Source organism: Anomaloglossus baeobatrachus, chromosome 6, assembly GCF_048569485.1.
Source record: "Anomaloglossus baeobatrachus isolate aAnoBae1 chromosome 6, aAnoBae1.hap1, whole genome shotgun sequence".
NCBI classification, from domain to species: Eukaryota; Metazoa; Chordata; class Amphibia; order Anura; family Aromobatidae; genus Anomaloglossus; species Anomaloglossus baeobatrachus.
In genome coordinates this window covers 531,674,329-531,688,345 of record NC_134358.1, presented here as the reverse complement: position 1 = coordinate 531,688,345, position 14,017 = coordinate 531,674,329, and positions in this window count along the sequence as shown.

Here is a 14,017-nt window from a genome sequence, read left to right as displayed (position 1 = left end):
CTCTTTATGACAACCATATACTCTAATACTAGGGTCGGAAACCTTTGGCAATGTCTGATACAGCCAGCACATGGGTTATGTTTGCCTGGCACACTGGGTTAGCGTGCGCATAAAATCGTGCAGTCATTTGCACAATTGTAGGGTTTCAGCCACCGTCCTGATTAGGTACAGCTTGTCGCGTTAACTAAGCATTTATGTTATTCACACGTACTATTACTATTTTTTCATTTATTTACTACAGTGTATTCGCTCATTTTGTTGTTATCTTAGGTTCTTTCAGCCACAGTGACAGGCAGACTTGGCTTTAAAGTCTGTCGTTGTAGCCAAAATCCAAGCCACTGGTAGATTGCTAATGGCCGCACATTTTCTTATGTTTGACGTGCAGCTAATGATGCGGTTGACCAGATTTTGACTGCAGCTGGAGCGAAGCCATCTAATATATAAAGTTGAGCGTATGTGTATGTAATGTGTGTGTGTGTGTGTGTGTGTGTGTGTGTCCGCTAGAGAAATCCGCACCATCGCATTTACAATCACAAAACTTTGCACAGACGCCTCATGTGACTCAGGGAACGTCATATACGATGTTCTAAGAGAAATTTTAACCCCGCACTTTACAGTCATTTGTCAAAAAAACCCCGCTTACTTACTGTTTGGATGTGTGAGGTAATATATTGACTATTTTGACAGTTAGCCTGGATATTTATCAGGTGACCTATAGAAACCAATCACAGCTCTGTTTCTATTTCGCTACAGGTCATTAATAGGACCTGTGATTGGTTGCTATAGGCACGAAGAACATTCTTTGTATAAGAAGCTTATGTGTCAGTTAATATGATTCCGCTGGTCAGAGGGAGAGTGGGAGACAGTGAGAGTGGGAGAGACGGATAGGGTGGGAGAGACTGAGAGAGAGAGAGAGAGTGGGAGTGTGTGAGAGAGAGGGAGAGTGGCACACTGGGGGACAGGGAGACAGACAAAGAGACTTAGTTACTATCCCGGGTAACGCCGGGTACTACAGCTAGTATATTTTAATGGAAACGTATACAGTCATATGAAAAAGTTTGGGCACCCCTATTAATGTTAACCTTTTTTCTTTATAACAATTTGGGTTTTTGCAACAGCTATTTCAGTGTCATATATCTAATGACTGATGGACTGAGTAATATTTCTGGATTGAAATGAGGTTTATTATACTAACAGAAAATGTGCAATCCGCATTTAAACAAAATTTGACCGGTGCAAAAGTATGGGCACCTCAACATAAAAGTGACATTAATATTTTGTAGATCCTCCTTTTGCAAAAATAACAGCCTCTAGTCGCTTCCTGTAGCTTTTAATGAGTTCCTGGATCCTGGATGAAGGTATATTTGAGCATGAACAGCACGCTTCAAATCATCCCACAGATGTTCAATGATATTCAGGTCTGGGGAGTGGGATGGCCATTCCAGAACATTGTAATTGTTCCTCTGCATGAATGCCTGAGTAGATTTGGAGCGGTGTTTTGGATCATTGTCTTGCTGAAATATCCATCCCCTGCGTAACTTCAACTTCGGCACTAATTCTTGCACATTATTGTCAAGAATCTGCTGATACTGCGTTGAATCCATGCGACCCTCAACTTTAACAAGATTCCCGGTGCCGGCATTGGCCACACAGCCCCAAAGCATGATATAATAATAATAATAATAAGTTTTATTTCTATAGCGCCAACATATTCCGCAGCGCTTTACAATTAAGAGGGGACATGTACAGACAATATGAGACAATACAAAATAACAACATTAAGATGCCAGGAGGAGTGAGGGCCCTGCTCGTAAGCTTACAGTCTATGAGGAAATAGGGGAGACACAAAAGGTGAATGGGGGGAGAAAAGCTTGTCATATATGGACCAGCCATCGATTTAATAGGGTATTCAAAAGCAGCTGCATGAACCAGTCGGTGAGAATTTATACAGGTACAGGAGACGAGAACTGGAAGTACATTTTTTGAAGGGCAGAAAGGGACTAGATTAGATCAGGGAAGTTAGGTGATAGGCTAGTCTAAAGAAGGATGATGGAACCGCCACCAAATTTTCCTGTGGTAGCAAGTGCTTTTCTTGGAAAGCCGTGTTTTTTGCCTCCATGCATAACGTCTTTTTGTATGACCAAATAACTCAATCTTTGTTTCATCAGTCCACAGGACCTTCTTCCAAAATGTAACTGGCTTGTCCAAATGTGCTTTTGCATACCTCAGGCGACTCTGTTTGTGGCGTGCTTGCAGAAACGGCTTCTTTAGCATCACTCTCCCATACAGCTTCTCCTTGTGCAACATGCGCTGTATTGTTGACCGATGAACATTGACATCATCTGCAGCAAGATGAAGCTGCAGGTCTTTGGAGGTGGTCTGTGGATTGTCCTTGACTGTTCTCACCATTCTTCTTCTCTGCCTTTCTGATATTTTTCTTGGCCTGCCACTTCTGGGCTTAACAAGAACTGTACCTGTGTTCTTCCATTTCCTTACTATGTTCCTCACAGTGGAAACTGACAGTTTAAATCACTGAGACAACTTTTTGTATCCTTCCCCTGAACAACTATGGTGAATAATCTTTGTTTTCAGATCATTTGAGAGTTGTTTTGAGGAGCCCATGATGCCACTCTTCATAGGAGATTCAAATAGGAGAACAACTTGCAAGTGGCCACCTTAAATACCTTTTCTCATGATTGGATAGACCTGCCTATGAAGTTCAAAGCTCAATGAGGTTACAAAACCCATTTAGTGCTTTAGTAAGTCAGTAAAAAGTAGTTAGGCGTGTTCAAATCAAGAAATTGATAAGGGTGCCCATACTTTTGCATCGGTCAAATTTTGTTTAAATGCGGATTGCACATTTTGTTAGTACAATAAATCTCATTTCAATCCAGAAATATTACTCAGTCCATCAGTTATTAGATATATGAAACTGAAATAGCTGTTGCAAAAACCCAAATTGTTATAAAGAAAAAAGGTTAACAATAATAGGGGTGCCCAAAGTTTTTCATATGACTATATCAGTAGGATAACCAGCTGGCTATAATACCAGGCTGGTAAGGTATATGATTACTAAATAAGTTAAATAGGAGCATGCCAAGGCGCATGTACTGGGCTGGAAAGGTGTGCAGAGCCCATACATGTGCGGCACTGTGACTAGCACCATGGCTGGCACTGAACACTACCCTTCTACCTAGTTATATAACTTGATTGAGGACCTAAGTGATATTGTTCTGGCTTGATGACAAATCTAATTAAAACAAATTATATAAATCAAAGGGCAAAACATCTCTCAGGTGTCCAAATAATAGTTGGAAACATCTAGACAGAGGTTGTAACACAACTGCCACCATAGCCACAACGCAGGAAGACAGCCGGCCTTCTATCGCAATCTGTACATCTCAATATTCGTAAGAAGGTCGACAAGAATTTAACAATAGTTACTCTTGTTCCACTCCCGAGCCTATTATATGTTTTGTATTTTAATTGTGTAGCAGCCATGTTGGCATCCTATATTTTGAGCTGGAAGACCTTATTATAATTCTTCTGACTTGTGAGAGTCATGTTTGGGGGCTATTCACCGAGTGTGCATCTGCTAAAAAGTGTGCAGGATGGCCCTTGGCCTTATGGCTCCGAACAGTATTCCTACTTGTAGTGTAAATTCGTACGTGGAACGCATCAATGACCTGCAGTGGAACGCATTGAGGACCTGCGGTGGAACACATCGAGGACCTGCGAAGGTCCCCTGTGCGTTCCACTGCAGGTCCTTGATGTGTTTTACTTAGGTCCTCGTATTCCAAACAGGAAACAGTACAGTATCACTGGATGTCTGTGTGTATGATCTTACTGCGATCGGATGTGTGTGATGTGTGATGATACTGCTATCGGATGTATGTGTGTGAGAGACGACGGATGCATTCCACAGCGTCCCATGTCCCCCCCCTGCCAGCCAGGAGCAGGGGAGAACCACTGTGGAACACACGAGGACCTGCTGGGAGCAGATGTTTAGGGTCTGGTAAGTACAATTCTCTTGGGGGGGGGGGGTAAACTTACTCCCAACCCATGTTTCCCCCTAAAATAAGCCCTACTCCAAAAATAAGCCCTAGTGCATTTTTCGGGGCATAAAAACCAATATAAGATAGTGTCTTATTTTCGGGCAAACATCAGATACAATGTGATGTCCTAGCATAAATCACTGAGGGAAGTTTACCAGTGTGATTGTCCTTAGCGAGGAAGACTATCTGCCTGTGAATCACGTGTGACTGTCATCCTTTGAGAGGAAAGGTAAAAATATGTGAATCATACAAAAGTCAAGTGACATGACCGTGGCAGTGGAAAGATCTGCTCGTGAGGTGGCTGCCAAAAAAAACACCATGTAAAAGAGTCGCTGAGAGCAGAAGTGCCATGTTTATTAGGTAGTGGGAATCGAGTGAGGCCTGTGAGGCTACAATCCATGAGGCACCATCCTGGCCAACCTCTCTTTTAATAGGTGTTCATGAGACAGCCAAAAAACAAAAAAGTTTTCAGCCTACCGCTGTATGCCTTGAATGTCAAAAGTTTTCTGATGCACGGAGGATCACCAGGATTGGAGGCCCAGGGGAATGAACTTCAAAACATGTAGGAAAACCATCCAGTACCATAACAGGAATCCAACCAGGAAGATAGATGAAAAAGTTTTTCTGTTTTATTTAGATCATAATGTTAAAAATACATACAAAAATTAAAAACATGACCAAAACCTGACATGTTTCGGACCCTAAAACATGGTCCTTACTCATAGGTCAAAGACAGCCACCTAAAAGAAATGTCACTCTTTCAAAACATGTGCGTACGTGTTATTATAACTGGTACGTTGAGTACCCCTTTATAACTCTGTGATGGTATCATGGTACATTTCTTTTTATGAATCAGATCCCACAAGCTGTAAGATCTCTAAATAGAATATTTTCCAATCGTGAAATGTCATCCGAGTCTGAAAGACATAGCAGACATTCTGGAAGTCTGACTGGTCAAATGCCTGCCGGGAATGAGCGGATAACTGAGTAATCATATCAAGTATACGGCAGTGACGGCTTCAAGTAGCTGGTGATGAACGTCATTAGATCCCATATAATGTGTAGATGGTTGACCAGCCGAATTCTGGATTTGGGCTGTACGTCACGTACACTAGTCGGATTATTCTGATATTCCCTTTCAATTTCGTCAAGATCCTTGTAGAGCACAGTCGGGTCTTTATCATAAGTGACCTGAAAGCTTTAAAAACTCCTTGAACGTTCTCCGTCAACATGTCTTTTAAGAAGAAGTTTCACAAAATGTATTTTTTTTTTCGAGAGTAAAAATTAAAACTGCATTTTAATTACGAGTTATTGTGTTTGATGCGCGTAAGCAAAGTGCGCTAGACTTCTGCTAGATAAACACGTTACACAAAGTGAGCGCGGGTACAAAGCCCAGAGCAATTAATGCTACATTAAATGTCAACAATATTTCAAGTTATCTGAGTTTCTGAACATGTGCGCCGAGCAGACCATCTGCGATAAAGCGGAATAACAAGACTCTCAGAGAGAGGAGCACAGCTCAAAGACTCCCCAGACGGGAAGAGTTGCTCTTGCGGTTTTGGGGGGTTTGCGCAGCTGTTGTATATTCCTACAACCAATCTCACTCCATGATTTCTACTTAATTAATATGAAACAAAGTATGAATGCAGAACGCAGATAATTAATCTCCTCAGCGCCAGAGGACCCTTAATCTCATTATATAGCAGACTGCCTTATGGTGAGGTCTGCCTAGGAACAAAGGGTTAATGCCTGGAAAAATAGGGAGAGTTATTTTTCGCTGTGAGCCTCCATAATCTTGTTATGGCAGACACATTGTTGCTGAATTTAGCAGCTCTGGGTACGATTATGTGGATATCAAAGTGAAATGGTTTGTGTAAGCAACAACTGTGCTATTTTTTTCTGGTTGCGTTGTTATCCTGTCGTGTTAACAGAAACCACAAGGGGCGCTGTGAGGCAGATTGACTCCCCCCTTTCCTTTTCATCTTATTCTTTTCTACTTACAATATGACATGGATAAAACTCATAGCTCAGATCTGTAGACATATCAGGGACGGACATATCATTGTTTCAACCTGTGCGGTCACACAGGGGCCCAAGATATTGGGGGCCATTTCTACCTCGAATTCAGGTGCAATTTTGCATTCTTATGATCTCTTGGGCTGCAGAGGACCCATTTATTGTTCTTGCATTGGGGCCCTCTTCTGTCTGTGTCCGCCAGTACTGTAGACGGTCCAGACGTTGCATTTGTATTTACACCAGGGTGGACATTTCATGGGCGGCAGGGGCCAAGGGGTAAGGGGGGCCATTTCTAGCTCCAAATGAGCACACACCTTCTATATTGGATAGCAAAGGGCCCATATCTTGTTGTGGACAGTCCATACATTGCATGTGTATTTAGACCACGGTGGACATTTTATAGGCGGCAGGGGGCCAAAGGGTAATGGAGCCCATTTCCAGCTCCAAATAGGCACACAGCTTCTCTATTGAGCTGCAAAGGGCCATATATTGTTCTTGTACAGGGGCCCTTTTCTGTCTGTGTCTGCTAGTGAGACAGACATTATATATACAAGCTGTAGTAACCGCTGTTGGCCAGGATAGTAACTGTGTCTCTCTCACTCTCCCTCTCTGTCTGTCTCCGTCTGCCTCTCTGTGTGTGTCTGTCTCTGTGTCTGTCTCTGTATCAGTCTCTGTGTGGCTCTGTCTTTGTGTGTCTCTGTCTATAGGGGGCTTTACACGCTACGATATCGTTAATGTTTGGTCGTCGGGGTCACATTGTTAGTGACGCACATCCGGCGTCATTAACGATATCGCAGCGTGTAATACTTACCAGCGACCTTAGGCGACCTCAAAAATGGTGAAAATCGTTCACCATGGAGAGGTCGTCCCAAACTCAAAAATCGGTAAGGGTTGTTTAGCGTTGTGGTTCATCGCTCATGCGGCAGCACACATCGCTGTGTGTGACACCGCAGGAGCGAGGAACGTCTCCTTACCTGCCGCCGGCCCCAATGAGGAAGGAAGGAGGTGGGCGGGATGTTACGTCCTGCTCATCTCCGCCCCTCTGCTTTGATTGGCCGGCCGCTTAGTGACGTTGCGGTGACGTCGCTGTGATGCCGAACGTCCCTCCCCCTTGAAGGAGGGATTGTTTGGCAGTCAAAGCGACGCCGCCGACCAGGTATGTGTGACGCTGCGTAGCGATAATGTTCGCTACAGCAGCGATCACAAACAATCGCATGCGCGACGGGGGTGGGTACTTACACGGTCGCTATCGCTAGAAATTGCTAGCGATATCGCTACCGTGTAAAGCCCCCTTAAGTGTGTCTCTGTATCAGTCTCTGTGTGTGTGTGTCTGTCTCTGTGTGTCTGTCTGTACCGATATCATATTACCTCACACAGAAGCTTCTTATACTAAGAATGTCCTTCATTGCCTATAGCAACGATCTGAGTTGCTATTAATGACCTGTAGCTCCCAGATCCATTGACTTTAAGTAAGCAGGTTTTTAGCGAATAACTGTAAAGCGCGGGGTTAAATTTCCCCCTCAAAACATAGTCTATGACGTTCCCTGAGTCACATGAGGTGTTTGTGCAAATTTTGTGATTGTAAATGTGATGGTGTGGATTTCTTTAGCGAATATACACACACACACACACACAGACATATATACGCACACACACACACACACACACACACATGCACATACACACACAGACACACACATACACACACACACAGCTTTATATATTAGATGTAAACAAAACAATGAAAAAAATATGTCACTTTCCGATTGTAGGATAACCCCTTTCTTTTTCAGTTGATGGAACCGTGAGTGGTTGTCATTTGCCTGGTGACATATCATTTTTATTAGTATCATTTTTTTACTCAATACAATGTTTTTATTATTTTTTTTGGGGGGGTGGAGAGGTAGAAGAAAGGGGTGGTGGCTACCAACAAAATGGCAATTCTAGATTTCCATTTTTTTTTCTCACTTTATAGTTTTTGCCAAATAAGTTAAATTGTTACAGTATTTTTATAAAAATACTTTTGCAATATCATTATGCTGATCTCTTTTTACTGGGAAAAGGTTGGGTGAGTCATACTTTTTTTTTTTAACACACATTTTTTTTAGTACTTTTTACTAGGGGGACCTGAACTTGATCATTTATACTTTAATATTGCAGTATATGATTGAATTTATGCCATTCAAGTATAGCGGATGTCGGGAGGGGATTATTTGGTTATCCACTAGTTTCAGTAAAGACCTGTCATAAATTGTAATCCGGAAAAGCCATTTAAAGAGCTTGCATGGTTTACAAAAATCTTTTTTGATACCTCATTATCCTTGTTATACATTTCCAAAATAAAGAGGACCTATTATCAGATTTGACACTACATTATTACCAGATCTTGTAATCCTGATGAGGCTTGTTTACATTGAATATTTATGCCAGAATAGCCATATAATCTTGATAGATATTAAGATATGCATTTTATTAGTCCGCCTAAAGATAGAAAAAGCTTATTAATCCAAATGTATTCAGTTTCTACCCACCCAGCCTGTCAGCTACAGCTTGTCCCGAGTAGTGCTAGATCTCAGCAGTGAGGAGGGACACTGAGGAGCTGTCATACAGGCTAGGTAGGCAGAGATTGAATTTACAGCGTGACAAAGGATTATACAGCAATGCTGAAATATTTTAAAGCAAGTATACCAGTCGCATCAGGTCTAAACAATCTATATAATATAATAAGAATATTTATTCACTTATATAGCGCTATTAATACCACAGCGCTTTACATACATAAGCAACACTGTCCCCATTGGGGCTCACAATGTAAATCCCCTATCAGTATGTCTTTGTAGTGTGGGAGGAAACCGGAGTACCCGGAGGAAACCCACGCAAACATGGAGATAACATACAAAACTCTTGCAGATGTTGTCCTTGGCAGGATTTAAACCCAAGACCCCGATGCTGCAAAACTGCAGTGCTCACCACTGAGCCACCAACTAATTGTGTTGTGAAGTCTGGTGACAAATCTGCTTTAAAGGGAACCTGTCATCAGATTTTTACCTATTAAACTAAAAGAATCACCTTCTGCAGCTCCTGGGCTGCATTCAATGAAGGTGCACCTTGTGCTCTGACTCCTCGTGCCGCTGATCGCCGTCCTCCTTCCTTGATTGACGGGATGACGCCCCCCCGTCATCCTCCTCGTCGTATTTTCAAATCTCGCGCCTGTGCAGTTAGGTCTGCCATATTGCGGCCAGAGCAGAAAACAACTGCCCTAGCTCTCACCGGTGAGCTAAATGCGCAGGCGCAAGATTATGGGCATGTATGAGCACTGGAGCACTGCGCTGGTGAGGTCATGCACAGCACCTACCTCACCAGCGCCATGCTCGTACCCGCCCATCCATCCGTATGCCTTCCGTTTTGCTAGTACGTGTAGCTGGAAAAAATAATTTAATGAATGGGATAATATGTTGCTGGTGTGTTCAATTCAGTCACCCTCACTGTGTCCTGCAAGCTAAATTAGATTTCCTAGGGTCTTTTTCTAATCACATGCACCTGTTCCAAAATGATACAATCATTGCCATATTTTCAAAAAAACGGACACGGACCATACGGAGATGCATCCGTGTCACGTACGTGTGCTCATGGACCCATTGAGTTTAATGGGTGCGTGTTCCATGAGGAAAACTGACATGCTTCCGTATTTAACGCACCAAAAAAGTATCACGCACACGGACACACGCTCCGTATGGAAAAACTAAAGTGTAAATCAGTACATTGATTAACATTGGAGTACGTGTGCCCCTGTCTCCGGTACATGCAGGAACGGACCTAACACGTACCGGAAGCACGTGCGTGTGAAGGGGGCCTTACAGACGGTGCTTGGACCAAACCCCTTGTCTGGATTAGTGATATAGCTTCCTAGTATAAAAAGGTATCCAGCAAGTCACCAAAAAAGATTAAAAACAATGATTTTTTCAGTTAAAATAAAATCACAGAAAACAGTATATCTTAATAGGCTTCCTATATGCTTATCCCAAAGCAGGACTTTTGTTTAGAGGATCTCATAATGCAGCCCCTTCCTAAGACAGTCCATTCCCATTGTCCCTCTCCCTTCAACCCGCCACCCAAACAACCTGAAGCCTGCCGCTTCCTACTTGGTTCCGTGACAGGGTTGAAGTCCCGGAGGCTCAAAAGACGACTCTGTAACAGTCCTGAGTAACCTGGTAGCCGTTACCCTTTTGTGCCAACCCCCACCAAGGGCCTCCTGGTGCCGTTTACCAGTACTGCACCGTCCAAGGCCCTGATGGCCCTTCTGTAACAAAGCGTGGAAAAAGACTGTGTCATCAACTTTCCTGTCACCCTCCACCAAGGACCTTGCAACCAGTCCCCGACGGCCTTCTCCTCTCGGAACACTGGAGAACGTTCAACAGGGGTGACAGTCCATATAATGATTCTCAAACTTTTTATGAACTTGCAGATTCCGGCCCCTTAGCGTCAGGCACCTCCGGGACACACTCTGGCAAAGTGCCCTGGTAAGCAACAGCGGCGGCATATGGGCACCACCGCCTCCATGGTATGGGCCGGGCCCTCGTCATCAGACGTGGACTCCTCTTCCACCTCTATTATCTCTAATTCTTGCACTGCCCTTGATGACAGGGAAACTTGGTAGCCGTTTCCCCCAAAGCGTGGCACCCGGGCGGTTTCCGGAGTGCTGGAACCTGAATCTCCTTCCTCCATTTCCTCCGGTTCCGATTCTATGATAACCGGGACAATTTGATCGGGGTCTACGGTCTAGTAGTCTTCAGCGGGAATTGAAGAATCCGCTGCCGGTGTTGCAGGCAGCGTCTCAGGGGCAGCTGTTGTCGAGGGCGGAGGTGACATGGCGGTGGCCAGGGGCAGACCGGGTAAACCGGAGCTGGGCTTCTGCTTACCTGCTCCCCGCGCAAGGCTTCTCTTTCTTGGGCCCGCACTGCTGCGGCCGCCCTCCACATCCCAATCCAGGCAGCTGTCCCTGGAGCAGCATCCTCAGTTGAACAGTCGCGCTTCTCCGACATCTTGCCTCTGCGGTGTCCTGGAACTTTATGGCAGAGTCCTGGCGTCCCTGCTCCATTTCCGCTGCTACATCCCGTCACGCCTCATTGGTTTTCGCCAGGCACTCACTTTCACGCTGGGGAACCCTGGGAACTTCTGGTTTCGGCCACACTCTCAGGACGAAGGGCGGGGTTTCAGCTTTGCGCGCTTTCGGCCTGGGAGATGGCGTTTTGGCACCAAGGATGGCAGAAACTGGCAGGAACAGGATTTTGACACCGCAGCTCGGATTTTAAGGCGCACATCACTCAGGTTAGTGGGTCCTGTCCGAAACCTGTTTAACGCCAAGTTTTTAAGAGGTGTACCACCCCCAGCAGCGGTCGAACTGCTCGGATCCGGGTGTTGCTACTCGTGGCTCAAGGGTCTCCGGACTCTGGGTCACTCTTAATTGTAGAAGGGGGGTTATTTACAGGGGATTAGATAGTTTCCCGTGGTGTGCGGTAATAGGGAGTACCGCCGTGCCGATGGGAGTACCGGGGTTGATGGAACGGGGGCAGCTAGATGACATTTTCCCTCTACGGGTAGGGAAGGCCCCGGGACTCTGGATGGTGGGATGGATTGCAGGGGGAGCGCAGGCTTGCTGGTAGCAGGGGCTGATCAGGTACTCACTCAGAAGGAAAGCAGACGCTGACAACGTAGTAAACCAAGTCTCTGGGTGCCGCTGCCCTCTTGGGGGAGCTCGTCCGGGTTCCGTTCCCATGCAGCACTGCCTGATGGTCCGGATCCTGCCTCCGTACACTGAAATTTAGTAGTGTCCAAGTGACCCGTAAGCTTGCAGCTGTCCGGGCCCTGCTCCCTACTATGGGTAGTATAGGAGCTTGCTCTCGGGCTCACGCTTGGTATTTCAGTGGGCTGCTGTGCTTGGAAAGCCCTATCCCCCTCGTTGCGCTAGTGCCCCCGATCTCGGAGCTTCGTGGGGACAGTCCATAAAGGCCCTATCCTCCGCAAGTTAATTGCCGGGTTGCTTGAAGCCTCTCCCAGACCTAGGGTCCAGTACCCCGACGTGCCTTCCGTCCCAGACCGGCAGCCGACCGGCAGCCGACTGTCCTCCTAGACTCAGCCAGTCACCCAGTCCCAATATCTCGCGACCGGGTCCCCGACTACTTTGGGTCCAGACCACCGTCTGCAACTCAATCTACTTCTCCCCTGGGAGCTCCAACTCCCAGCTTCCCCGAGCTCCTCACTGCTCGAGGGCTACCATTGAACTGACTTATCACCTCCCACCTCCCTGCCTGATCCCTAGGTGGGCGACCTTATTCCAGCTTAACAGCTCACTGGTGTGCCTGACAGGGTGTGGTGCGAAGTGTGATTGGGATTTGTGCATGCTGATGGAGGCAGTACTGCAAGTTGGGAACCCAGAACAATGGGGGGTTGAGTCCTGCACTGGGAGATAAAGAGCGTGCAGTACCCTGTGACGACCTGACTAGTCCAGGAGCGTCACATAGACGTCCTTCAGATGTATAATTTGGTCTGCGCTGTTCGGCACACAATGGATTGAACATGGGTAGCACGGTAATCTATCTTCTTGACTATCTCTACATGTAGAAAGTCACAGTAGTCATTTTGCAGCCAAGTCAGTGTTTGATTCAATGATGTGCAATGATACATAACACGTGCACCTATCCACATTGTAGACAACACGTGCACCTATCCACAATGTAGACAATGATCAGAGCAACACCTGTAAAGTAAAATGATATGCTTTGCTGTCTTTTTTTTCCTTTTAATGAAACTGCTCTAGAACATCTTACAAATATAAGTTTTCTTCAATACTGCATGTAAAAACTGTGATTATTGGCTGCTGCACTCTGCATAGGCAGCAAAACAAGCAACAATGCATAAGCAGCAATGGAGGTGACACACAATGAGCACGTAATGAATGAAGATGGTATTGAATTAAGTCCAGTGCACATGGCTCAATACTGTCTTCATTCATTACTAAGAATACTATTTCTTACCGTCGAGTTAAGATTGGATTTAGGGCTAGAGTAATTAAATTGTTACATAAAAAAAATGAAGAAAAAAAAAAATCACAAAGCATACATTTTTGTTTTGTAAAGTTTATCAAAAAGTAGTGATGAGCGGACCCGGACTGTAAAAGTACGGATCCGCACAGTTTCTAAGGTGCTCGGGTCTGGACCTGGGCCCGGGATTCCGGGTGTTTAATCAGGCACTCGAGAAATTTAAAAAAATTAAGGGAAAATAAAGAAAATAAGAATAAAGCAAGTGCTTCATACTTACCGAGGCTCCATTGTGGCTGTACACTGCTCCCGCTCGGCTGTACGCTGTGCATGCGGTCTCCCTGGGCTGCTCATCATTGCTCATACATATGCACTGCTTTCCCCGCCCACCGCCCGGCCTGCCCTCTGTGATTTTTTGCAGTCAGACGCGCCCCCAGCATGTGTGACACCATCTGACTGCAGCCAGCTGCTGCCTGCGGGTCAGAATCATGATTCATGAACCAGAAGGCTCAGGATGAGCTGAGGAGGAAACATCGCAGGTACAGTTTATCCTGAGCCTCCTGCGGAAGCAACGCAGCGTCGGCCAGCGGAAGCAACGCAGGTACTTTTGGCACAATCCGTCATCCATACAAGTCTATGGGAAACAGCGGCATCTGTTAACAGATTCCGCTGTTTTCCAAAAGGGCGGATTGCGCCAGAAGGTAATTAACGCAAGTGTGAAAGTACCCTAAAATATATAATACAGTTTTATTATAATGGATGTCAATGGTAGACTTTTCCAGATGTAGGGTATATAATTGTACATCATGTTTAGGTCCGTAGAAACAGGAAAAAAAAGAAAGATGCGGTGTTTGTCCCCAAAGTTGTATCAAAGAGGTTCTAACGTTATACTATATCTTCATTTGGAAT